The following is a 23,828-nucleotide window of genomic DNA, read 5'->3' as shown; positions in this document are numbered from 1 at the left end:
TTCTGCTGGGTGTGCCGTCAGCGACACCGCATGGCAAGATGCTGACTTTCTCCTCGAGCAGAGTGACTCCAGGTACGAGGGCCTCGAAGCATTCAAAGCAGAGTGTTATCACATGGCAGCTCACACGAGGGCCATGACAAAGTCTTCCTGAGCACCTGGCACTCGGCAGCAATGTTGTCCTGAGGCCGGTCGAGGTCTCCGGAAATGTAGCTCTCCTCAAGGAACGTACAGTGTGTTGCCCGTCTCTAGGCACGCACAGAGGGCCTCCAAGGGATCAACAAATGGGACTCCTCGAAGTTTCGCAGCCGGCGCACAGGGCTCTGGAGGTACTCAGTGAACTTGGAGGGGAAATGATGCATACACGAGAGGACTCGGAGTCCTCAGAAGTGGTTCTTCCTTTATAATAAAGCATATGAGCGACTAGGAACTCATGGAAAGAGCTGCCTGCCTCCGTATCTACATGGGTACTAAGGGCCTGAACTGGAGGCAAGTTCACACGTTGAGTTTCCTTTTAGTGCTAGAGCTTGTCAGGCTGACCACACCGCAGTCACGGAAGCACCTGGTTTAGACAGCAAATTCATTTTCTCCCCAGAAGCGTTCCTACAGGGTTTACAGGCGTATCAAGTGCAGGGGATGTCAGGCAGCTTCAAGGCAGCATGAATGCAGCCTTCAAAATGGGAAAGCAAGGCTAGTTCCAGCAGGCCCCCTTTTCCATGGGCACACTCAGCATACCCCACTGTGGTTTCTAACAAGTCCAAAGAGACGCAGGTTACCCTGTGTGTCTTTCCCTGAATCAGCTTCTCGAAGTAGAGTGTTCTGCATCAAGCGAACTGCCTCAACCAAGGAACGCCGTAGCTGCTCCCCTGGGCCTGTGGCTATTCAAAAGCCTGCAGTGCCACAGGAAGAACAGGACTGAAAGTGCAGTCAGAACGCAAGCCGACTTCCTCTAGGAGGCACGGTGATTTCAGGCAGGAGGTCCTAGATGGAATGCGAAGCCGAGGGTTACTCTGAGTGCGGCTCAGACTAAGGCAACGCCCAAGACTTCTACGCCATGTGGGACTGGCCAGAACGGTGTTTGTGAACGTGCCCGAGGGCTGAGGAAATTAAGACGCTTCAAAAGAGAGTGCAGTGCGTTTCCCTATGCTCGGCATGCACAGAGGGGCTCTAAAGGGCTACGGGACTGGATGTTGCTCAGCAGACCCAGGTGCGCCTGGGGGTACTCAGTGTTCCTGCCGGCAACAGGGTGCCCACGCTAGCCTCCTAGGTGTCCAGAGAACTGTGCTGCCGTTAAAGGCACGCAGAGCACAGGCCACCGGCTCATGGAAACTGCTGCACGCCTCCGCGTCTGCACGGCAAATCAGGGCCTTACTTCCAGGCATGTGTTTCTGCTGGGTGTGCCGTCAGCGACACCGCATGGCAAGATGCTGACTTTCTCCTCGAGCAGAGTGACTCCAGGTACGAGGGCCTCGAAGCATTCAAAGCAGAGTGTTATCACATGGCAGCTCACACGAGGGCCATGACAAAGTCTTCCTGAGCACCTGGCACTCGGCAGCAATGTTGTCCTGAGGCCGGTCGAGGTCTCCGGAAATGTAGCTCTCCTCAAGGAACGTACAGTGTGTTGCCCGTCTCTAGGCACGCACAGAGGGCCTCCAAGGGATCAACAAATGGGACTCCTCGAAGTTTCGCAGCCGGCGCACAGGGCTCTGGAGGTACTCAGTGAACTTGGAGGGGAAATGATGCATACACGAGAGGACTCGGAGTCCTCAGAAGTGGTTCTTCCTTTATAATAAAGCATATGAGCGACTAGGAACTCATGGAAAGAGCTGCCTGCCTCCGTATCTACATGGGTACTAAGGGCCTGAACTGGAGGCAAGTTCACACGTTGAGTTTCCTTTTAGTGCTAGAGCTTGTCAGGCTGACCACACCGCAGTCACGGAAGCACCTGGTTTAGACAGCAAATTCATTTTCTCCCCAGAAGCGTTCCTACAGGGTTTACAGGCGTATCAAGTGCAGGGGATGTCAGGCAGCTTCAAGGCAGCATGAATGCAGCCTTCAAAATGGGAAAGCAAGGCTAGTTCCAGCAGGCCCCCTTTTCCATGGGCACACTCAGCATACCCCACTGTGGTTTCTAACAAGTCCAAAGAGACGCAGGTTACCCTGTGTGTCTTTCCCTGAATCAGCTTCTCGAAGTAGAGTGTTCTGCATCAAGCGAACTGCCTCAACCAAGGAACGCCGTAGCTGCTCCCCTGGGCCTGTGGCTATTCAAAAGCCTGCAGTGCCACAGGAAGAACAGGACTGAAAGTGCAGTCAGAACGCAAGCCGACTTCCTCTAGGAGGCACGGTGATTTCAGGCAGGAGGTCCTAGATGGAATGCGAAGCCGAGGGTTACTCTGAGTGCGGCTCAGACTAAGGCAACGCCCAAGACTTCTACGCCATGTGGGACTGGCCAGAACGGTGTTTGTGAACGTGCCCGAGGGCTGAGGAAATTAAGACGCTTCAAAAGAGAGTGCAGTGCGTTTCCCTATGCTCGGCATGCACAGAGGGGCTCTAAAGGGCTACGGGACTGGATGTTGCTCAGCAGACCCAGGTGCGCCTGGGGGTACTCAGTGTTCCTGCCGGCAACAGGGTGCCCACGCTAGCCTCCTAGGTGTCCAGAGAACTGTGCTGCCGTTAAAGGCACGCAGAGCACAGGCCACCGGCTCATGGAAACTGCTGCACGCCTCCGCTTCTGCACGGCAAATCAGGGCCTTACTTCCAGGCATGTGTTTCTGCTGGGTGTGCCGTCAGCGACACCGCATGGCAAGATGCTGACTTTCTCCTCGAGCAGAGTGACTCCAGGTACGAGGGCCTCGAAGCATTCAAAGCAGAGTGTTATCACATGGCAGCTCACACGAGGGCCATGACAAAGTCTTCCTGAGCACCTGGCACTCGGCAGCAATGTTGTCCTGAGGCCGGTCGAGGTCTCCGGAAATGTAGCTCTCCTCAAGGAACGTACAGTGTGTTGCCCGTCTCTAGGCACGCACAGAGGGCCTCCAAGGGATCAACAAATGGGACTCCTCGAAGTTTCGCAGCCGGCGCACAGGGCTCTGGAGGTACTCAGTGAACTTGGAGGGGAAATGATGCATACACGAGAGGACTCGGAGTCCTCAGGAGTGGTTCTTCCTTTATAATAAAGCATATGAGCGACTAGGAACTCATGGAAAGAGCTGCATGCCTCCGTATCTACATGGGTACTAAGGGCCTGAACTGGAGGCAAGTTCACACGTTGAGTTTCCTTTTAGTGCTAGAGCTTGTCAGGCTGACCACACCGCAGTCACGGAAGCACCTGGTTTAGACAGCAAATTCATTTTCTCCCCAGAAGCGTTCCTACAGGGTTTACAGGCGTATCAAGTGCAGGGGATGTCAGGCAGCTTCAAGGCAGCATGAATGCAGCCTTCAAAATGGGAAAGCAAGGCTAGTTCCAGCAGGCCCCCTTTTCCATGGGCACACTCAGCATACCCCACTGTGGTTTCTAACAAGTCCAAAGAGACGCAGGTTACCCTGTGTGTCTTTCCCTGAATCAGCTTCTCGAAGTAGAGTGTTCTGCATCAAGCGAACTGCCTCAACCAAGGAACGCCGTAGCTGCTCCCCTGGGCCTGTGGCTATTCAAAAGCCTGCAGTGCCACAGGAAGAACAGGACTGAAAGTGCAGTCAGAACGCAAGCCGACTTCCTCTAGGAGGCACGGTGATTTCAGGCAGGAGGTCCTAGATGGAATGCGAAGCCGAGGGTTACTCTGAGTGCGGCTCAGACTAAGGCAACGCCCAAGACTTCTACGCCATGTGGGACTGGCCAGAACGGTGTTTGTGAACGTGCCCGAGGGCTGAGGAAATTAAGACGCTTCAAAAGAGAGTGCAGTGCGTTTCCCTATGCTCGGCATGCACAGAGGGGCTCTAAAGGGCTACGGGACTGGATGTTGCTCAGCAGACCCAGGTGCGCCTGGGGGTACTCAGTGTTCCTGCCGGCAACAGGGTGCCCACGCTAGCCTCCTAGGTGTCCAGAGAACTGTGCTGCCGTTAAAGGCACGCAGAGCACAGGCCACCGGCTCACGGAAACTGCTGCACGCCTCCGCGTCTGCACGGCAAATCAGGGCCTTACTTCCAGGCATGTGTTTCTGCTGGGTGTGCCGTCAGCGACACCGCATGGCAAGATGCTGACTTTCTCCTCGAGCAGAGTGACTCCAGGTACGAGGGCCTCGAAGCATTCAAAGCAGAGTGTTATCACATGGCAGCTCACACGAGGGCCATGACAAAGTCTTCCTGAGCACCTGGCACTCGGCAGCAATGTTGTCCTGAGGCCGGTCGAGGTCTCCGGAAATGTAGCTCTCCTCAAGGAACGTACAGTGTGTTGCCCGTCTCTAGGCACGCACAGAGGGCCTCCAAGGGATCAACAAATGGGACTCCTCGAAGTTTCGCAGCCGGCGCACAGGGCTCTGGAGGTACTCAGTGAACTTGGAGGGGAAATGATGCATACACGAGAGGACTCGGAGTCCTCAGGAGTGGTTCTTCCTTTATAATAAAGCATATGAGCGACTAGGAACTCATGGAAAGAGCTGCATGCCTCCGTATCTACATGGGTACTAAGGGCCTGAACTGGAGGCAAGTTCACACGTTGAGTTTCCTTTTAGTGCTAGAGCTTGTCAGGCTGACCACACCGCAGTCACGGAAGCACCTGGTTTAGACAGCAAATTCATTTTCTCCCCAGAAGCGTTCCTACAGGGTTTACAGGCGTATCAAGTGCAGGGGATGTCAGGCAGCTTCAAGGCAGCATGAATGCAGCCTTCAAAATGGGAAAGCAAGGCTAGTTCCAGCAGGCCCCCTTTTCCATGGGCACACTCAGCATACCCCACTGTGGTTTCTAACAAGTCCAAAGAGACGCAGGTTACCCTGTGTGTCTTTCCCTGAATCAGCTTCTCGAAGTAGAGTGTTCTGCATCAAGCGAACTGCCTCAACCAAGGAACGCCGTAGCTGCTCCCCTGGGCCTGTGGCTATTCAAAAGCCTGCAGTGCCACAGGAAGAACAGGACTGAAAGTGCAGTCAGAACGCAAGCCGACTTCCTCTAGGAGGCACGGTGATTTCAGGCAGGAGGTCCTAGATGGAATGCGAAGCCGAGGGTTACTCTGAGTGCGGCTCAGACTAAGGCAACGCCCAAGACTTCTACGCCATGTGGGACTGGCCAGAACGGTGTTTGTGAACGTGCCCGAGGGCTGAGGAAATTAAGACGCTTCAAAAGAGAGTGCAGTGCGTTTCGCTATGCTCGGCATGCACAGAGGGGCTCTAAAGGGCTACGGTACTGGATGTTGCTCAGCAGACCCAGGTGCGCCTGGGGGTACTCAGTGTTCCTGCCGGCAACAGGGTGCCCACGCTAGCCTCCTAGGTGTCCAGAGAACTGTGCTGCCGTTAAAGGCACGCAGAGCACAGGCCACCGGCTCACGGAAACTGCTGCACGCCTCCGCGTCTGCACGGCAAATCAGGGCCTTACTTCCAGGCATGTGTTTCTGCTGGGTGTGCCGTCAGCGACACCGCATGGCAAGATGCTGACTTTCTCCTCGAGCAGAGTGACTCCAGGTACGAGGGCCTCGAAGCATTCAAAGCAGAGTGTTATCACATGGCAGCTCACACGAGGGCCATGACAAAGTCTTCCTGAGCACCTGGCACTCGGCAGCAATGTTGTCCTGAGGCCGGTCGAGGTCTCCGGAAATGTAGCTCTCCTCAAGGAACGTACAGTGTGTTGCCCGTCTCTAGGCACGCACAGAGGGCCTCCAAGGGATCAACAAATGGGACTCCTCGAAGTTTCGCAGCCGGCGCACAGGGCTCTGGAGGTACTCAGTGAACTTGGAGGGGAAATGATGCATACACGAGAGGACTCGGAGTCCTCAGGAGTGGTTCTTCCTTTATAATAAAGCATATGAGCGACTAGGAACTCATGGAAAGAGCTGCATGCCTCCGTATCTACATGGGTACTAAGGGCCTGAACTGGAGGCAAGTTCACACGTTGAGTTTCCTTTTAGTGCTAGAGCTTGTCAGGCTGACCACACCGCAGTCACGGAAGCACCTGGTTTAGACAGCAAATTCATTTTCTCCCCAGAAGCGTTCCTACAGGGTTTACAGGCGTATCAAGTGCAGGGGATGTCAGGCAGCTTCAAGGCAGCATGAATGCAGCCTTCAAAATGGGAAAGCAAGGCTAGTTCCAGCAGGCCCCCTTTTCCATGGGCACACTCAGCATACCCCACTGTGGTTTCTAACAAGTCCAAAGAGACGCAGGTTACCCTGTGTGTCTTTCCCTGAATCAGCTTCTCGAAGTAGAGTGTTCTGCATCAGGCGAACTGCCTCAACCAAGGAACGCCGTAGCTGCTCCCCTGGGCCTGTGGCTATTCAAAAGCCTGCAGTGCCACAGGAAGAACAGGACTGAAAGTGCAGTCAGAACGCAAGCCGACTTCCTCTAGGAGGCACGGTGATTTCAGGCAGGAGGTCCTAGATGGAATGCGAAGCCGAGGGTTACTCTGAGTGCGGCTCAGACTAAGGCAACGCCCAAGACTTCTACGCCATGTGGGACTGGCCAGAACGGTGTTTGTGAACGTGCCCGAGGGCTGAGGAAATTAAGACGCTTCAAAAGAGAGTGCAGTGCGTTTCCCTATGCTCGGCATGCACAGAGGGGCTCTAAAGGGCTACGGGACTGGATGTTGCTCAGCAGACCCAGGTGCGCCTGGGGGTACTCAGTGTTCCTGCCGGCAACAGGGTGCCCACGCTAGCCTCCTAGGTGTCCAGAGAACTGTGCTGCCGTTAAAGGCACGCAGAGCACAGGCCACCGGCTCATGGAAACTGCTGCACGCCTCCGCGTCTGCACGGCAAATCAGGGCCTTACTTCCAGGCATGTGTTTCTGCTGGGTGTGCCGTCAGCGACACCGCATGGCAAGATGCTGACTTTCTCCTCGAGCAGAGTGACTCCAGGTACGAGGGCCTCGAAGCATTCAAAGCAGAGTGTTATCACATGGCAGCTCACACGAGGGCCATGACAAAGTCTTCCTGAGCACCTGGCACTCGGCAGCAATGTTGTCCTGAGGCCGGTCGAGGTCTCCGGAAATGTAGCTCTCCTCAAGGAACGTACAGTGTGTTGCCCGTCTCTAGGCACGCACAGAGGGCCTCCAAGGGATCAACAAATGGGACTCCTCGAAGTTTCGCAGCCGGTGCACAGGGCTCTGGAGGTACTCAGTGAACTTGGAGGGGAAATGATGCATACACGAGAGGACTCGGAGTCCTCAGGAGTGGTTCTTCCTTTATAATAAAGCATATGAGCGACTAGGAACTCATGGAAAGAGCTGCATGCCTCCGTATCTACATGGGTACTAAGGGCCTGAACTGGAGGCAAGTTCACACGTTGAGTTTCCTTTTAGTGCTAGAGCTTGTCAGGCTGACCACACCGCAGTCACGGAAGCACCTGGTTTAGACAGCAAATTCATTTTCTCCCCAGAAGCGTTCCTACAGGGTTTACAGGCGTATCAAGTGCAGGGGATGTCAGGCAGCTTCAAGGCAGCATGAATGCAGCCTTCAAAATGGGAAAGCAAGGCTAGTTCCAGCAGGCCCCCTTTTCCATGGGCACACTCAGCATACCCCACTGTGGTTTCTAACAAGTCCAAAGAGACGCAGGTTACCCTGTGTGTCTTTCCCTGAATCAGCTTCTCGAAGTAGAGTGTTCTGCATCAAGCGCACTGCCTCAACCAAGGAACGCCGTAGCTGCTCCCCTGGGCCTGTGGCTATTCAGAAGCCTGCAGTGCCACAGGAAGAACAGGACTGAAAGTGCAGTCAGAACGCAAGCCGACTTCCTCTAGGAGGCACGGTGATTTCAGGCAGGAGGTCCTAGATGGAATGCGAAGCCGAGGGTTACTCTGAGTGCGGCTCAGACTAAGGCAACGCCCAAGACTTCTACGCCATGTGGGACTGGCCAGAACGGTGTTTGTGAACGTGCCCGAGGGCTGAGGAAATTAAGACGCTTCAAAAGAGAGTGCAGTGCGTTTCCCTATGCTCGGCATGCACAGAGGGGCTCTAAAGGGCTACGGGACTGGATGTTGCTCAGCAGACCCAGGTGCGCCTGGGGGTACTCAGTGTTCCTGCCGGCAACAGGGTGCCCACGCTAGCCTCCTAGGTGTCCAGAGAACTGTGCTGCCGTTAAAGGCACGCAGAGCACAGGCCACCGGCTCATGGAAACTGCTGCACGCCTCCGCTTCTGCACGGCAAATCAGGGCCTTACTTCCAGGCATGTGTTTCTGCTGGGTGTGCCGTCAGCGACACCGCATGGCAAGATGCTGACTTTCTCCTCGAGCAGAGTGACTCCAGGTACGAGGGCCTCGAAGCATTCAAAGCAGAGTGTTATCACATGGCAGCTCACACGAGGGCCATGACAAAGTCTTCCTGAGCACCTGGCACTCGGCAGCAATGTTGTCCTGAGGCCGGTCGAGGTCTCCGGAAATGTAGCTCTCCTCAAGGAACGTACAGTGTGTTGCCCGTCTCTAGGCACGCACAGAGGGCCTCCAAGGGATCAACAAATGGGACTCCTCGAAGTTTCGCAGCCGGCGCACAGGGCTCTGGAGGTACTCAGTGAACTTGGAGGGGAAATGATGCATACACGAGAGGACTCGGAGTCCTCAGGAGTGGTTCTTCCTTTATAATAAAGCATATGAGCGACTAGGAACTCATGGAAAGAGCTGCATGCCTCCGTATCTACATGGGTACTAAGGGCCTGAACTGGAGGCAAGTTCACACGTTGAGTTTCCTTTTAGTGCTAGAGCTTGTCAGGCTGACCACACCGCAGTCACGGAAGCACCTGGTTTAGACAGCAAATTCATTTTCTCCCCAGAAGCGTTCCTACAGGGTTTACAGGCGTATCAAGTGCAGGGGATGTCAGGCAGCTTCAAGGCAGCATGAATGCAGCCTTCAAAATGGGAAAGCAAGGCTAGTTCCAGCAGGCCCCCTTTTCCATGGGCACACTCAGCATACCCCACTGTGGTTTCTAACAAGTCCAAAGAGACGCAGGTTACCCTGTGTGTCTTTCCCTGAATCAGCTTCTCGAAGTAGAGTGTTCTGCATCAGGCGAACTGCCTCAACCAAGGAACGCCGTAGCTGCTCCCCTGGGCCTGTGGCTATTCAAAAGCCTGCAGTGCCACAGGAAGAACAGGACTGAAAGTGCAGTCAGAACGCAAGCCGACTTCCTCTAGGAGGCACGGTGATTTCAGGCAGGAGGTCCTAGATGGAATGCGAAGCCGAGGGTTACTCTGAGTGCGGCTCAGACTAAGGCAACGCCCAAGACTTCTACGCCATGTGGGACTGGCCAGAACGGTGTTTGTCAACGTGCCCGAGGGCTGAGGAAATTAAGACGCTTCAAAAGAGAGTGCAGTGCGTTTCCCTATGCTCGGCATGCACAGAGGGGCTCTAAAGGGCTACGGGACTGGATGTTGCTCAGCAGACCCAGGTGCGCCTGGGGGTACTCAGTGTTCCTGCCGGCAACAGGGTGCCCACGCTAGCCTCCTAGGTGTCCAGAGAACTGTGCTGCCGTTAAAGGCACGCAGAGCACAGGCCACCGGCTCATGGAAACTGCTGCACGCCTCCGCGTCTGCACGGCAAATCAGGGCCTTACTTCCAGGCATGTGTTTCTGCTGGGTGTGCCGTCAGCGACACCGCATGGCAAGATGCTGACTTTCTCCTCGAGCAGAGTGACTCCAGGTACGAGGGCCTCGAAGCATTCAAAGCAGAGTGTTATCACATGGCAGCTCACACGAGGGCCATGACAAAGTCTTCCTGAGCACCTGGCACTCGGCAGCAATGTTGTCCTGAGGCCGGTCGAGGTCTCCGGAAATGTAGCTCTCCTCAAGGAACGTACAGTGTGTTGCCCGTCTCTAGGCACGCACAGAGGGCCTCCAAGGGATCAACAAATGGGACTCCTCGAAGTTTCGCAGCCGGCGCACAGGGCTCTGGAGGTACTCAGTGAACTTGGAGGGGAAATGATGCATACACGAGAGGACTCGGAGTCCTCAGGAGTGGTTCTTCCTTTATAATAAAGCATATGAGCGACTAGGAACTCATGGAAAGAGCTGCATGCCTCCGTATCTACATGGGTACTAAGGGCCTGAACTGGAGGCAAGTTCACACGTTGAGTTTCCTTTTAGTGCTAGAGCTTGTCAGGCTGACCACACCGCAGTCACGGAAGCACCTGGTTTAGACAGCAAATTCATTTTCTCCCCAGAAGCGTTCCTACAGGGTTTACAGGCGTATCAAGTGCAGGGGATGTCAGGCAGCTTCAAGGCAGCATGAATGCAGCCTTCAAAATGGGAAAGCAAGGCTAGTTCCAGCAGGCCCCCTTTTCCATGGGCACACTCAGCATACCCCACTGTGGTTTCTAACAAGTCCAAAGAGACGCAGGTTACCCTGTGTGTCTTTCCCTGAATCAGCTTCTCGAAGTAGAGTGTTCTGCATCAGGCGAACTGCCTCAACCAAGGAACGCCGTAGCTGCTCCCCTGGGCCTGTGGCTATTCAAAAGCCTGCAGTGCCACAGGAAGAACAGGACTGAAAGTGCAGTCAGAACGCAAGCCGACTTCCTCTAGGAGGCACGGTGATTTCAGGCAGGAGGTCCTAGATGGAATGCGAAGCCGAGGGTTACTCTGAGTGCGGCTCAGACTAAGGCAACGCCCAAGACTTCTACGCCATGTGGGACTGGCCAGAACGGTGTTTGTGAACGTGCCCGAGGGCTGAGGAAATTAAGACGCTTCAAAAGAGAGTGCAGTGCGTTTCGCTATGCTCGGCATGCACAGAGGGGCTCTAAAGGGCTACGGTACTGGATGTTGCTCAGCAGACCCAGGTGCGCCTGGGGGTACTCAGTGTTCCTGCCGGCAACAGGGTGCCCACGCTAGCCTCCTAGGTGTCCAGAGAACTGTGCTGCCGTTAAAGGCACGCAGAGCACAGGCCACCGGCTCACGGAAACTGCTGCACGCCTCCGCGTCTGCACGGCAAATCAGGGCCTTACTTCCAGGCATGTGTTTCTGCTGGGTGTGCCGTCAGCGACACCGCATGGCAAGATGCTGACTTTCTCCTCGAGCAGAGTGACTCCAGGTACGAGGGCCTCGAAGCATTCAAAGCAGAGTGTTATCACATGGCAGCTCACACGAGGGCCATGACAAAGTCTTCCTGAGCACCTGGCACTCGGCAGCAATGTTGTCCTGAGGCCGGTCGAGGTCTCCGGAAATGTAGCTCTCCTCAAGGAACGTACAGTGTGTTGCCCGTCTCTAGGCACGCACAGAGGGCCTCCAAGGGATCAACAAATGGGACTCCTCGAAGTTTCGCAGCCGGCGCACAGGGCTCTGGAGGTACTCAGTGAACTTGGAGGGGAAATGATGCATACACGAGAGGACTCGGAGTCCTCAGGAGTGGTTCTTCCTTTATAATAAAGCATATGAGCGACTAGGAACTCATGGAAAGAGCTGCATGCCTCCGTATCTACATGGGTACTAAGGGCCTGAACTGGAGGCAAGTTCACACGTTGAGTTTCCTTTTAGTGCTAGAGCTTGTCAGGCTGACCACACCGCAGTCACGGAAGCACCTGGTTTAGACAGCAAATTCATTTTCTCCCCAGAAGCGTTCCTACAGGGTTTACAGGCGTATCAAGTGCAGGGGATGTCAGGCAGCTTCAAGGCAGCATGAATGCAGCCTTCAAAATGGGAAAGCAAGGCTAGTTCCAGCAGGCCCCCTTTTCCATGGGCACACTCAGCATACCCCACTGTGGTTTCTAACAAGTCCAAAGAGACGCAGGTTACCCTGTGTGTCTTTCCCTGAATCAGCTTCTCGAAGTAGAGTGTTCTGCATCAGGCGAACTGCCTCAACCAAGGAACGCCGTAGCTGCTCCCCTGGGCCTGTGGCTATTCAAAAGCCTGCAGTGCCACAGGAAGAACAGGACTGAAAGTGCAGTCAGAACGCAAGCCGACTTCCTCTAGGAGGCACGGTGATTTCAGGCAGGAGGTCCTAGATGGAATGCGAAGCCGAGGGTTACTCTGAGTGCGGCTCAGACTAAGGCAACGCCCAAGACTTCTACGCCGTGTGGGACTGGCCAGAACGGTGTTTGTGAACGTGCCCGAGGGCTGAGGAAATTAAGACGCTTCAAAAGAGAGTGCAGTGCGTTTCGCTATGCTCGGCATGCACAGAGGGGCTCTAAAGGGCTACGGGACTGGATGTTGCTCAGCAGACCCAGGTGCGCCTGGGGGTACTCAGTGTTCCTGCCGGCAACAGGGTGCCCACGCTAGCCTCCTAGGTGTCCAGAGAACTGTGCTGCCGTTAAAGGCACGCAGAGCACAGGCCACCGGCTCACGGAAACTGCTGCACGCCTCCGCGTCTGCACGGCAAATCAGGGCCTTACTTCCAGGCATGTGTTTCTGCTGGGTGTGCCGTCAGCGACACCGCATGGCAAGATGCTGACTTTCTCCTCGAGCAGAGTGACTCCAGGTACGAGGGCCTCGAAGCATTCAAAGCAGAGTGTTATCACATGGCAGCTCACACGAGGGCCATGACAAAGTCTTCCTGAGCACCTGGCACTCGGCAGCAATGTTGTCCTGAGGCCGGTCGAGGTCTCCGGAAATGTAGCTCTCCTCAAGGAACGTACAGTGTGTTGCCCGTCTCTAGGCACGCACAGAGGGCCTCCAAGGGATCAACAAATGGGACTCCTCGAAGTTTCGCAGCCGGCGCACAGGGCTCTGGAGGTACTCAGTGAACTTGGAGGGGAAATGATGCATACACGAGAGGACTCGGAGTCCTCAGGAGTGGTTCTTCCTTTATAATAAAGCATATGAGCGACTAGGAACTCATGGAAAGAGCTGCATGCCTCCGTATCTACATGGGTACTAAGGGCCTGAACTGGAGGCAAGTTCACACGTTGAGTTTCCTTTTAGTGCTAGAGCTTGTCAGGCTGACCACACCGCAGTCACGGAAGCACCTGGTTTAGACAGCAAATTCATTTTCTCCCCAGAAGCGTTCCTACAGGGTTTACAGGCGTATCAAGTGCAGGGGATGTCAGGCAGCTTCAAGGCAGCATGAATGCAGCCTTCAAAATGGGAAAGCAAGGCTAGTTCCAGCAGGCCCCCTTTTCCATGGGCACACTCAGCATACCCCACTGTGGTTTCTAACAAGTCCAAAGAGACGCAGGTTACCCTGTGTGTCTTTCCCTGAATCAGCTTCTCGAAGTAGAGTGTTCTGCATCAGGCGAACTGCCTCAACCAAGGAACGCCGTAGCTGCTCCCCTGGGCCTGTGGCTATTCAAAAGCCTGCAGTGCCACAGGAAGAACAGGACTGAAAGTGCAGTCAGAACGCAAGCCGACTTCCTCTAGGAGGCACGGTGATTTCAGGCAGGAGGTCCTAGATGGAATGCGAAGCCGAGGGTTACTCTGAGTGCGGCTCAGACTAAGGCAACGCCCAAGACTTCTACGCCGTGTGGGACTGGCCAGAACGGTGTTTGTGAACGTGCCCGAGGGCTGAGGAAATTAAGACGCTTCAAAAGAGAGTGCAGTGCGTTTCCCTATGCTCGGCATGCACAGAGGGGCTCTAAAGGGCTACGGGACTGGATGTTGCTCAGCAGACCCAGGTGCGCCTGGGGGTACTCAGTGTTCCTGCCGGCAACAGGGTGCCCACGCTAGCCTCCTAGGTGTCCAGAGAACTGTGCTGCCGTTAAAGGCACGCAGAGCACAGGCCACCGGCTCATGGAAACTGCTGCACGCCTCCGCGTCTGCACGGCAAATCAGGGCCTTACTTCCAGGCATGTGTTTCTGCTGGGTGTGCCGTCAGCGACACCGCATGGCAAGATGCTGACTTTCTCCTCGAGCAGAGTGACTCCAGGTACGAGGGCCTCGAAGCATTCAAAGCAGAGTGTTATCACATGGCAGCTCACACGAGGGCCATGACAAAGTCTTCCTGAGCACTTGGCACTCGGCAGCAATGTTGTCCTGAGGCCGGTCGAGGTCTCCGGAAATGTAGCTCTCCTCAAGGAACGTACAGTGTGTTGCCCGTCTCTAGGCACGCACAGAGGGCCTCCAAGGGATCAACAAATGGGACTCCTCGAAGTTTCGCAGCCGGCGCACAGGGCTCTGGAGGTACTCAGTGAACTTGGAGGGGAAATGATGCATACACGAGAGGACTCGGAGTCCTCAGGAGTGGTTCTTCCTTTATAATAAAGCATATGAGCGACTAGGAACTCATGGAAAGAGCTGCATGCCTCCGTATCTACATGGGTACTAAGGGCCTGAACTGGAGGCAAGTTCACACGTTGAGTTTCCTTTTAGTGCTAGAGCTTGTCAGGCTGACCACACCGCAGTCACGGAAGCACCTGGTTTAGACAGCAAATTCATTTTCTCCCCAGAAGCGTTCCTACAGGGTTTACAGGCGTATCAAGTGCAGGGGATGTCAGGCAGCTTCAAGGCAGCATGAATGCAGCCTTCAAAATGGGAAAGCAAGGCTAGTTCCAGCAGGCCCCCTTTTCCATGGGCACACTCAGCATACCCCACTGTGGTTTCTAACAAGTCCAAAGAGACGCAGGTTACCCTGTGTGTCTTTCCCTGAATCAGCTTCTCGAAGTAGAGTGTTCTGCATCAAGCGAACTGCCTCAACCAAGGAACGCCGTAGCTGCTCCCCTGGGCCTGTGGCTATTCAGAAGCCTGCAGTGCCACAGGAAGAACAGGACTGAAAGTGCAGTCAGAACGCAAGCCGACTTCCTCTAGGAGGCACGGTGATTTCAGGCAGGAGGTCCTAGATGGAATGCGAAGCCGAGGGTTACTCTGAGTGCGGCTCAGACTAAGGCAACGCCCAAGACTTCTACGCCATGTGGGACTGGCCAGAACGGTGTTTGTGAACGTGCCCGAGGGCTGAGGAAATTAAGACGCTTCAAAAGAGAGTGCAGTGCGTTTCGCTATGCTCGGCATGCACAGAGGGGCTCTAAAGGGCTACGGGACTGGATGTTGCTCAGCAGACCCAGGTGCGCCTGGGGGTACTCAGTGTTCCTGCCGGCAACAGGGTGCCCACGCTAGCCTCCTAGGTGTCCAGAGAACTGTGCTGCCGTTAAAGGCACGCAGAGCACAGGCCACCGGCTCATGGAAACTGCTGCACGCCTCCGCGTCTGCACGGCAAATCAGGGCCTTACTTCCAGGCATGTGTTTCTGCTGGGTGTGCCGTCAGCGACACCGCATGGCAAGATGCTGACTTTCTCCTCGAGCAGAGTGACTCCAGGTACGAGGGCCTCGAAGCATTCAAAGCAGAGTGTTATCACATGGCAGCTCACACGAGGGCCATGACAAAGTCTTCCTGAGCACCTGGCACTCGGCAGCAATGTTGTCCTGAGGCCGGTCGAGGTCTCCGGAAATGTAGCTCTCCTCAAGGAACGTACAGTGTGTTGCCCGTCTCTAGGCACGCACAGAGGGCCTCCAAGGGATCAACAAATGGGACTCCTCGAAGTTTCGCAGCCGGCGCACAGGGCTCTGGAGGTACTCAGTGAACTTGGAGGGGAAATGATGCATACACGAGAGGACTCGGAGTCCTCAGGAGTGGTTCTTCCTTTATAATAAAGCATATGAGCGACTAGGAACTCATGGAAAGAGCTGCCTGCCTCCGTATCTACATGGGTACTAAGGGCCTGAACTGGAGGCAAGTTCACACGTTGAGTTTCCTTTTAGTGCTAGAGCTTGTCAGGCTGACCACACCGCAGTCACGGAAGCACCTGGTTTAGACAGCAAATTCATTTTCTCCCCAGAAGCGTTCCTACAGGGTTTACAGGCGTATCAAGTGCAGGGGATGTCAGGCAGCTTCAAGGCAGCATGAATGCAGCCTTCAAAATGGGAAAGCAAGGCTAGTTCCAGCAGGCCCCCTTTTCCATGGGCACACTCAGCATACCCCACTGTGGTTTCTAACAAGTCCAAAGAGACGCAGGTTACCCTGTGTGTCTTTCCCTGAATCAGCTTCTCGAAGTAGAGTGTTCTGCATCAGGCGAACTGCCTCAACCAAGGAACGCCGTAGCTGCTCCCCTGGGCCTGTGGCTATTCAAAAGCCTGCAGTGCCACAGGAAGAACAGGACTGAAAGTGCAGTCAGAACGCAAGCCGACTTCCTCTAGGAGGCACGGTGATTTCAGGCAGGAGGTCCTAGATGGAATGCGAAGCCGAGGGTTACTCTGAGTGCGGCTCAGACTAAGGCAACGCCCAAGACTTCTACGCCATGTGGGACTGGCCAGAACGGTGTTTGTGAACGTGCCCGAGGGCTGAGGAAATTAAGACGCTTCAAAAGAGAGTGCAGTGCGTTTCCCTATGCTCGGCATGCACAGAGGGGCTCTAAAGGGCTACGGGACTGGATGTTGCTCAGCAGACCCAGGTGCGCCTGGGGGTACTCAGTGTTCCTGCCGGCAACAGGGTGCCCACGCTAGCCTCCTAGGTGTCCAGAGAACTGTGCTGCCGTTAAAGGCACGCAGAGCACAGGCCACCGGCTCATGGAAACTGCTGCACGCCTCCGCGTCTGCACGGCAAATCAGGGCCTTACTTCCAGGCATGTGTTTCTGCTGGGTGTGCCGTCAGCGACACCGCATGGCAAGATGCTGACTTTCTCCTCGAGCAGAGTGACTCCAGGTACGAGGGCCTCGAAGCATTCAAAGCAGAGTGTTATCACATGGCAGCTCACACGAGGGCCATGACAAAGTCTTCCTGAGCACCTGGCACTCGGCAGCAATGTTGTCCTGAGGCCGGTCGAGGTCTCCGGAAATGTAGCTCTCCTCAAGGAACGTACAGTGTGTTGCCCGTCTCTAGGCACGCACAGAGGGCCTCCAAGGGATCAACAAATGGGACTCCTCGAAGTTTCGCAGCCGGCGCACAGGGCTCTGGAGGTACTCAGTGAACTTGGAGGGGAAATGATGCATACACGAGAGGACTCGGAGTCCTCAGGAGTGGTTCTTCCTTTATAATAAAGCATATGAGCGACTAGGAACTCATGGAAAGAGCTGCATGCCTCCGTATCTACATGGGTACTAAGGGCCTGAACTGGAGGCAAGTTCACACGTTGAGTTTCCTTTTAGTGCTAGAGCTTGTCAGGCTGACCACACCGCAGTCACGGAAGCACCTGGTTTAGACAGCAAATTCATTTTCTCCCCAGAAGCGTTCCTACAGGGTTTACAGGCGTATCAAGTGCAGGGGATGTCAGGCAGCTTCAAGGCAGCATGAATGCAGCCTTCAAAATGGGAAAGCAAGGCTAGTTCCAGCAGGCCCCCTTTTCCATGGGCACACTCAGCATACCCCACTGTGGTTTCTAACAAGTCCAAAGAGACGCAGGTTACCCTGTGTGTCTTTCCCTGAATCAGCTTCTCGAAGTAGAGTGTTCTGCATCAGGCGAACTGCCTCAACCAAGGAACGCCGTAGCTGCTCCCCTGGGCCTGTGGCTATTCAAAAGCCTGCAGTGCCACAGGAAGAACAGGACTGAAAGTGCAGTCAGAACGCAAGCCGACTTCCTCTAGGAGGCACGGTGATTTCAGGCAGGAGGTCCTAGATGGAATGCGAAGCCGAGGGTTACTCTGAGTGCGGCTCAGACTAAGGCAACGCCCAAGACTTCTACGCCATGTGGGACTGGCCAGAACGGTGTTTGTGAACGTGCCCGAGGGCTGAGGAAATTAAGACGCTTCAAAAGAGAGTGCAGTGCGTTTCCCTATGCTCGGCATGCACAGAGGGGCTCTAAAGGGCTACGGGACTGGATGTTGCTCAGCAGACCCAGGTGCGCCTGGGGGTACTCAGTGTTCCTGCCGGCAACAGGGTGCCCACGCTAGCCTCCTAGGTGTCCAGAGAACTGTGCTGCCGTTAAAGGCACGCAGAGCACAGGCCACCGGCTCACGGAAACTGCTGCACGCCTCCGCGTCTGCACGGCAAATCAGGGCCTTACTTCCAGGCATGTGTTTCTGCTGGGTGTGCCGTCAGCGACACCGCATGGCAAGATGCTGACTTTCTCCTCGAGCAGAGTGACTCCAGGTACGAGGGCCTCGAAGCATTCAAAGCAGAGTGTTATCACATGGCAGCTCACACGAGGGCCATGACAAAGTCTTCCTGAGCACCTGGCACTCGGCAGCAATGTTGTCCTGAGGCCGGTCGAGGTCTCCGGAAATGTAGCTCTCCTCAAGGAACGTACAGTGTGTTGCCCGTCTCTAGGCACGCACAGAGGGCCTCCAAGGGATCAACAAATGGGACTCCTCGAAGTTTCGCAGCCGGCGCACAGGGCTCTGGAGGTACTCAGTGAACTTGGAGGGGAAATGATGCATACACGAGAGGACTCGGAGTCCTCAGGAGTGGTTCTTCCTTTATAATAAAGCATATGAGCGACTAGGAACTCATGGAAAGAGCTGCATGCCTCCGTATCTACATGGGTACTAAGGGCCTGAACTGGAGGCAAGTTCACACGTTGAGTTTCCTTTTAGTGCTAGAGCTTGTCAGGCTGACCACACCGCAGTCACGGAAGCACCTGGTTTAGACAGCAAATTCATTTTCTCCCCAGAAGCGTTCCTACAGGGTTTACAGGCGTATCAAGTGCAGGGGATGTCAGGCAGCTTCAAGGCAGCATGAATGCAGCCTTCAAAATGGGAAAGCAAGGCTAGTTCCAGCAGGCCCCCTTTTCCATGGGCACACTCAGCATACCCCACTGTGGTTTCTAACAAGTCCAAAGAGACGCAGGTTACCCTGTGTGTCTTTCCCTGAATCAGCTTCTCGAAGTAGAGTGTTCTGCATCAGGCGAACTGCCTCAACCAAGGAACGCCGTAGCTGCTCCCCTGGGCCTGTGGCTATTCAAAAGCCTGCAGTGCCACAGGAAGAACAGGACTGAAAGTGCAGTCAGAACGCAAGCCGACTTCCTCTAGGAGGCACGGTGATTTCAGGCAGGAGGTCCTAGATGGAATGCGAAGCCGAGGGTTACTCTGAGTGCGGCTCAGACTAAGGCAACGCCCAAGACTTCTACGCCATGTGGGACTGGCCAGAACGGTGTTTGTGAACGTGCCCGAGGGCTGAGGAAATTAAGACGCTTCAAAAGAGAGTGCAGTGCGTTTCCCTATGCTCGGCATGCACAGAGGGGCTCTAAAGGGCTACGGGACTGGATGTTGCTCAGCAGACCCAGGTGCGCCTGGGGGTACTCAGTGTTCCTGCCGGCAACAGGGTGCCCACGCTAGCCTCCTAGGTGTCCAGAGAACTGTGCTGCCGTTAAAGGCACGCAGAGCACAGGCCACCGGCTCATGGAAACTGCTGCACGCCTCCGCGTCTGCACGGCAAATCAGGGCCTTACTTCCAGGCATGTGTTTCTGCTGGGTGTGCCGTCAGCGACACCGCATGGCAAGATGCTGACTTTCTCCTCGAGCAGAGTGACTCCAGGTACGAGGGCCTCGAAGCATTCAAAGCAGAGTGTTATCACATGGCAGCTCACACGAGGGCCATGACAAAGTCTTCCTGAGCACCTGGCACTCGGCAGCAATGTTGTCCTGAGGCCGGTCGAGGTCTCCGGAAATGTAGCTCTCCTCAAGGAACGTACAGTGTGTTGCCCGTCTCTAGGCACGCACAGAGGGCCTCCAAGGGATCAACAAATGGGACTCCTCGAAGTTTCGCAGCCGGCGCACAGGGCTCTGGAGGTACTCAGTGAACTTGGAGGGGAAATGATGCATACACGAGAGGACTCGGAGTCCTCAGGAGTGGTTCTTCCTTTATAATAAAGCATATGAGCGACTAGGAACTCATGGAAAGAGCTGCATGCCTCCGTATCTACATGGGTACTAAGGGCCTGAACTGGAGGCAAGTTCACACGTTGAGTTTCCTTTTAGTGCTAGAGCTTGTCAGGCTGACCACACCGCAGTCACGGAAGCACCTGGTTTAGACAGCAAATTCATTTTCTCCCCAGAAGCGTTCCTACAGGGTTTACAGGCGTATCAAGTGCAGGGGATGTCAGGCAGCTTCAAGGCAGCATGAATGCAGCCTTCAAAATGGGAAAGCAAGGCTAGTTCCAGCAGGCCCCCTTTTCCATGGGCACACTCAGCATACCCCACTGTGGTTTCTAACAAGTCCAAAGAGACGCAGGTTACCCTGTGTGTCTTTCCCTGAATCAGCTTCTCGAAGTAGAGTGTTCTGCATCAAGCGAACTGCCTCAACCAAGGAACGCCGTAGCTGCTCCCCTGGGCCTGTGGCTATTCAGAAGCCTGCAGTGCCACAGGAAGAACAGGACTGAAAGTGCAGTCAGAACGCAAGCCGACTTCCTCTAGGAGGCACGGTGATTTCAGGCAGGAGGTCCTAGATGGAATGCGAAGCCGAGGGTTACTCTGAGTGCGGCTCAGACTAAGGCAACGCCCAAGACTTCTACGCCATGTGGGACTGGCCAGAACGGTGTTTGTGAACGTGCCCGAGGGCTGAGGAAATTAAGACGCTTCAAAAGAGAGTGCAGTGCGTTTCCCTATGCTCGGCATGCACAGAGGGGCTCTAAAGGGCTACGGGACTGGATGTTGCTCAGCAGACCCAGGTGCGCCTGGGGGTACTCAGTGTTCCTGCCGGCAACAGGGTGCCCACGCTAGCCTCCTAGGTGTCCAGAGAACTGTGCTGCCGTTAAAGGCACGCAGAGCACAGGCCACCGGCTCATGGAAACTGCTGCACGCCTCCGCTTCTGCACGGCAAATCAGGGCCTTACTTCCAGGCATGTGTTTCTGCTGGGTGTGCCGTCAGCGACACCGCATGGCAAGATGCTGACTTTCTCCTCGAGCAGAGTGACTCCAGGTACGAGGGCCTCGAAGCATTCAAAGCAGAGTGTTATCACATGGCAGCTCACACGAGGGCCATGACAAAGTCTTCCTGAGCACCTGGCACTCGGCAGCAATGTTGTCCTGAGGCCGGTCGAGGTCTCCGGAAATGTAGCTCTCCTCAAGGAACGTACAGTGTGTTGCCCGTCTCTAGGCACGCACAGAGGGCCTCCAAGGGATCAACAAATGGGACTCCTCGAAGTTTCGCAGCCGGCGCACAGGGCTCTGGAGGTACTCAGTGAACTTGGAGGGGAAATGATGCATACACGAGAGGACTCGGAGTCCTCAGGAGTGGTTCTTCCTTTATAATAAAGCATATGAGCGACTAGGAACTCATGGAAAGAGCTGCATGCCTCCGTATCTACATGGGTACTAAGGGCCTGAACTGGAGGCAAGTTCACACGTTGAGTTTCCTTTTAGTGCTAGAGCTTGTCAGGCTGACCACACCGCAGTCACGGAAGCACCTGGTTTAGACAGCAAATTCATTTTCTCCCCAGAAGCGTTCCTACAGGGTTTACAGGCGTATCAAGTGCAGGGGATGTCAGGCAGCTTCAAGGCAGCATGAATGCAGCCTTCAAAATGGGAAAGCAAGGCTAGTTCCAGCAGGCCCCCTTTTCCATGGGCACACTCAGCATACCCCACTGTGGTTTCTAACAAGTCCAAAGAGACGCAGGTTACCCTGTGTGTCTTTCCCTGAATCAGCTTCTCGAAGTAGAGTGTTCTGCATCAGGCGAACTGCCTCAACCAAGGAACGCCGTAGCTGCTCCCCTGGGCCTGTGGCTATTCAAAAGCCTGCAGTGCCACAGGAAGAACAGGACTGAAAGTGCAGTCAGAACGCAAGCCGACTTCCTCTAGGAGGCACGGTGATTTCAGGCAGGAGGTCCTAGATGGAATGCGAAGCCGAGGGTTACTCTGAGTGCGGCTCAGACTAAGGCAACGCCCAAGACTTCTACGCCATGTGGGACTGGCCAGAACGGTGTTTGTCAACGTGCCCGAGGGCTGAGGAAATTAAGACGCTTCAAAAGAGAGTGCAGTGCGCTTCCCTATGCTCGGCATGCACAGAGGGGCTCTAAAGGGCTACGGGACTGGATGTTGCTCAGCAGACCCAGGTGCGCCTGGGGGTACTCAGTGTTCCTGCCGGCAACAGGGTGCCCACGCTAGCCTCCTAGGTGTCCAGAGAACTGTGCTGCCGTTAAAGGCACGCAGAGCACAGGCCACCGGCTCATGGAAACTGCTGCACGCCTCCGCTTCTGCACGGCAAATCAGGGCCTTACTTCCAGGCATGTGTTTCTGCTGGGTGTGCCGTCAGCGACACCGCATGGCAAGATGCTGACTTTCTCCTCGAGCAGAGTGACTCCAGGTACGAGGGCCTCGAAGCATTCAAAGCAGAGTGTTATCACATGGCAGCTCACACGAGGGCCATGACAAAGTCTTCCTGAGCACTTGGCACTCGGCAGCAATGTTGTCCTGAGGCCGGTCGAGGTCTCTGGAAATGTAGCTCTCCTCAAGGAACGTACAGTGTGTTGCCCGTCTCTAGGCACGCACAGAGGGCCTCCAAGGGATCAACAAATGGGACTCCTCGAAGTTTCGCAGCCGGCGCACAGGGCTCTGGAGGTACTCAGTGAACTTGGAGGGGAAATGATGCATACACGAGAGGACTCGGAGTCCTCAGGAGTGGTTCTTCCTTTATAATAAAGCATATGAGCGACTAGGAACTCATGGAAAGAGCTGCATGCCTCCGTATCTACATGGGTACTAAGGGCCTGAACTGGAGGCAAGTTCACACGTTGAGTTTCCTTTTAGTGCTAGAGCTTGTCAGGCTGACCACACCGCAGTCACGGAAGCACCTGGTTTAGACAGCAAATTCATTTTCTCCCCAGAAGCGTTCCTACAGGGTTTACAGGCGTATCAAGTGCAGGGGATGTCAGGCAGCTTCAAGGCAGCATGAATGCAGCCTTCAAAATGGGAAAGCAAGGCTAGTTCCAGCAGGCCCCCTTTTCCATGGGCACACTCAGCATACCCCACTGTGGTTTCTAACAAGTCCAAAGAGACGCAGGTTACCCTGTGTGTCTTTCCCTGAATCAGCTTCTCGAAGTAGAGTGTTCTGCATCAGGCGAACTGCCTCAACCAAGGAACGCCGTAGCTGCTCCCCTGGGCCTGTGGCTATTCAAAAGCCTGCAGTGCCACAGGAAGAACAGGACTGAAAGTGCAGTCAGAACGCAAGCCGACTTCCTCTAGGAGGCACGGTGATTTCAGGCAGGAGGTCCTAGATGGAATGCGAAGCCGAGGGTTACTCTGAGTGCGGCTCAGACTAAGGCAACGCCCAAGACTTCTACGCCATGTGGGACTGGCCAGAACGGTGTTTGTGAACGTGCCCGAGGGCTGAGGAAATTAAGACGCTTCAAAAGAGAGTGCAGTGCGTTTCCCTATGCTCGGCATGCACAGAGGGGCTCTAAAGGGCTACGGGACTGGATGTTGCTCAGCAGACCCAGGTGCGCCTGGGGGTACTCAGTGTTCCTGCCGGCAACAGGGTGCCCACGCTAGCCTCCTAGGTGTCCAGAGAACTGTGCTGCCGTTAAAGGCACGCAGAGCACAGGCCACCGGCTCATGGAAACTGCTGCACGCCTCCGCTTCTGCACGGCAAATCAGGGCCTTACTTCCAGGCATGTGTTTCTGCTGGGTGTGCCGTCAGCGACACCGCATGGCAAGATGCTGACTTTCTCCTCGAGCAGAGTGACTCCAGGTACGAGGGCCTCGAAGCATTCAAAGCAGAGTGTTATCACATGGCAGCTCACACGAGGGCCATGACAAAGTCTTCCTGAGCACCTGGCACTCGGCAGCAATGTTGTCCTGAGGCCGGTCGAGGTCTCCGGAAATGTAGCTCTCCTCAAGGAACGTACAGTGTGTTGCCCGTCTCTAGGCACGCACAGAGGGCCTCCAAGGGATCAACAAATGGGACTCCTCGAAGTTTCGCAGCCGGCGCACAGG

Source organism: Orcinus orca, chromosome 19, assembly GCF_937001465.1.
Source record: "Orcinus orca chromosome 19, mOrcOrc1.1, whole genome shotgun sequence".
NCBI classification, from domain to species: domain Eukaryota; kingdom Metazoa; phylum Chordata; class Mammalia; order Artiodactyla; family Delphinidae; genus Orcinus; species Orcinus orca.
The sequence above is the reverse complement of the archived record's forward strand: the minus strand, read 5'-3'. Positions refer to the sequence as shown.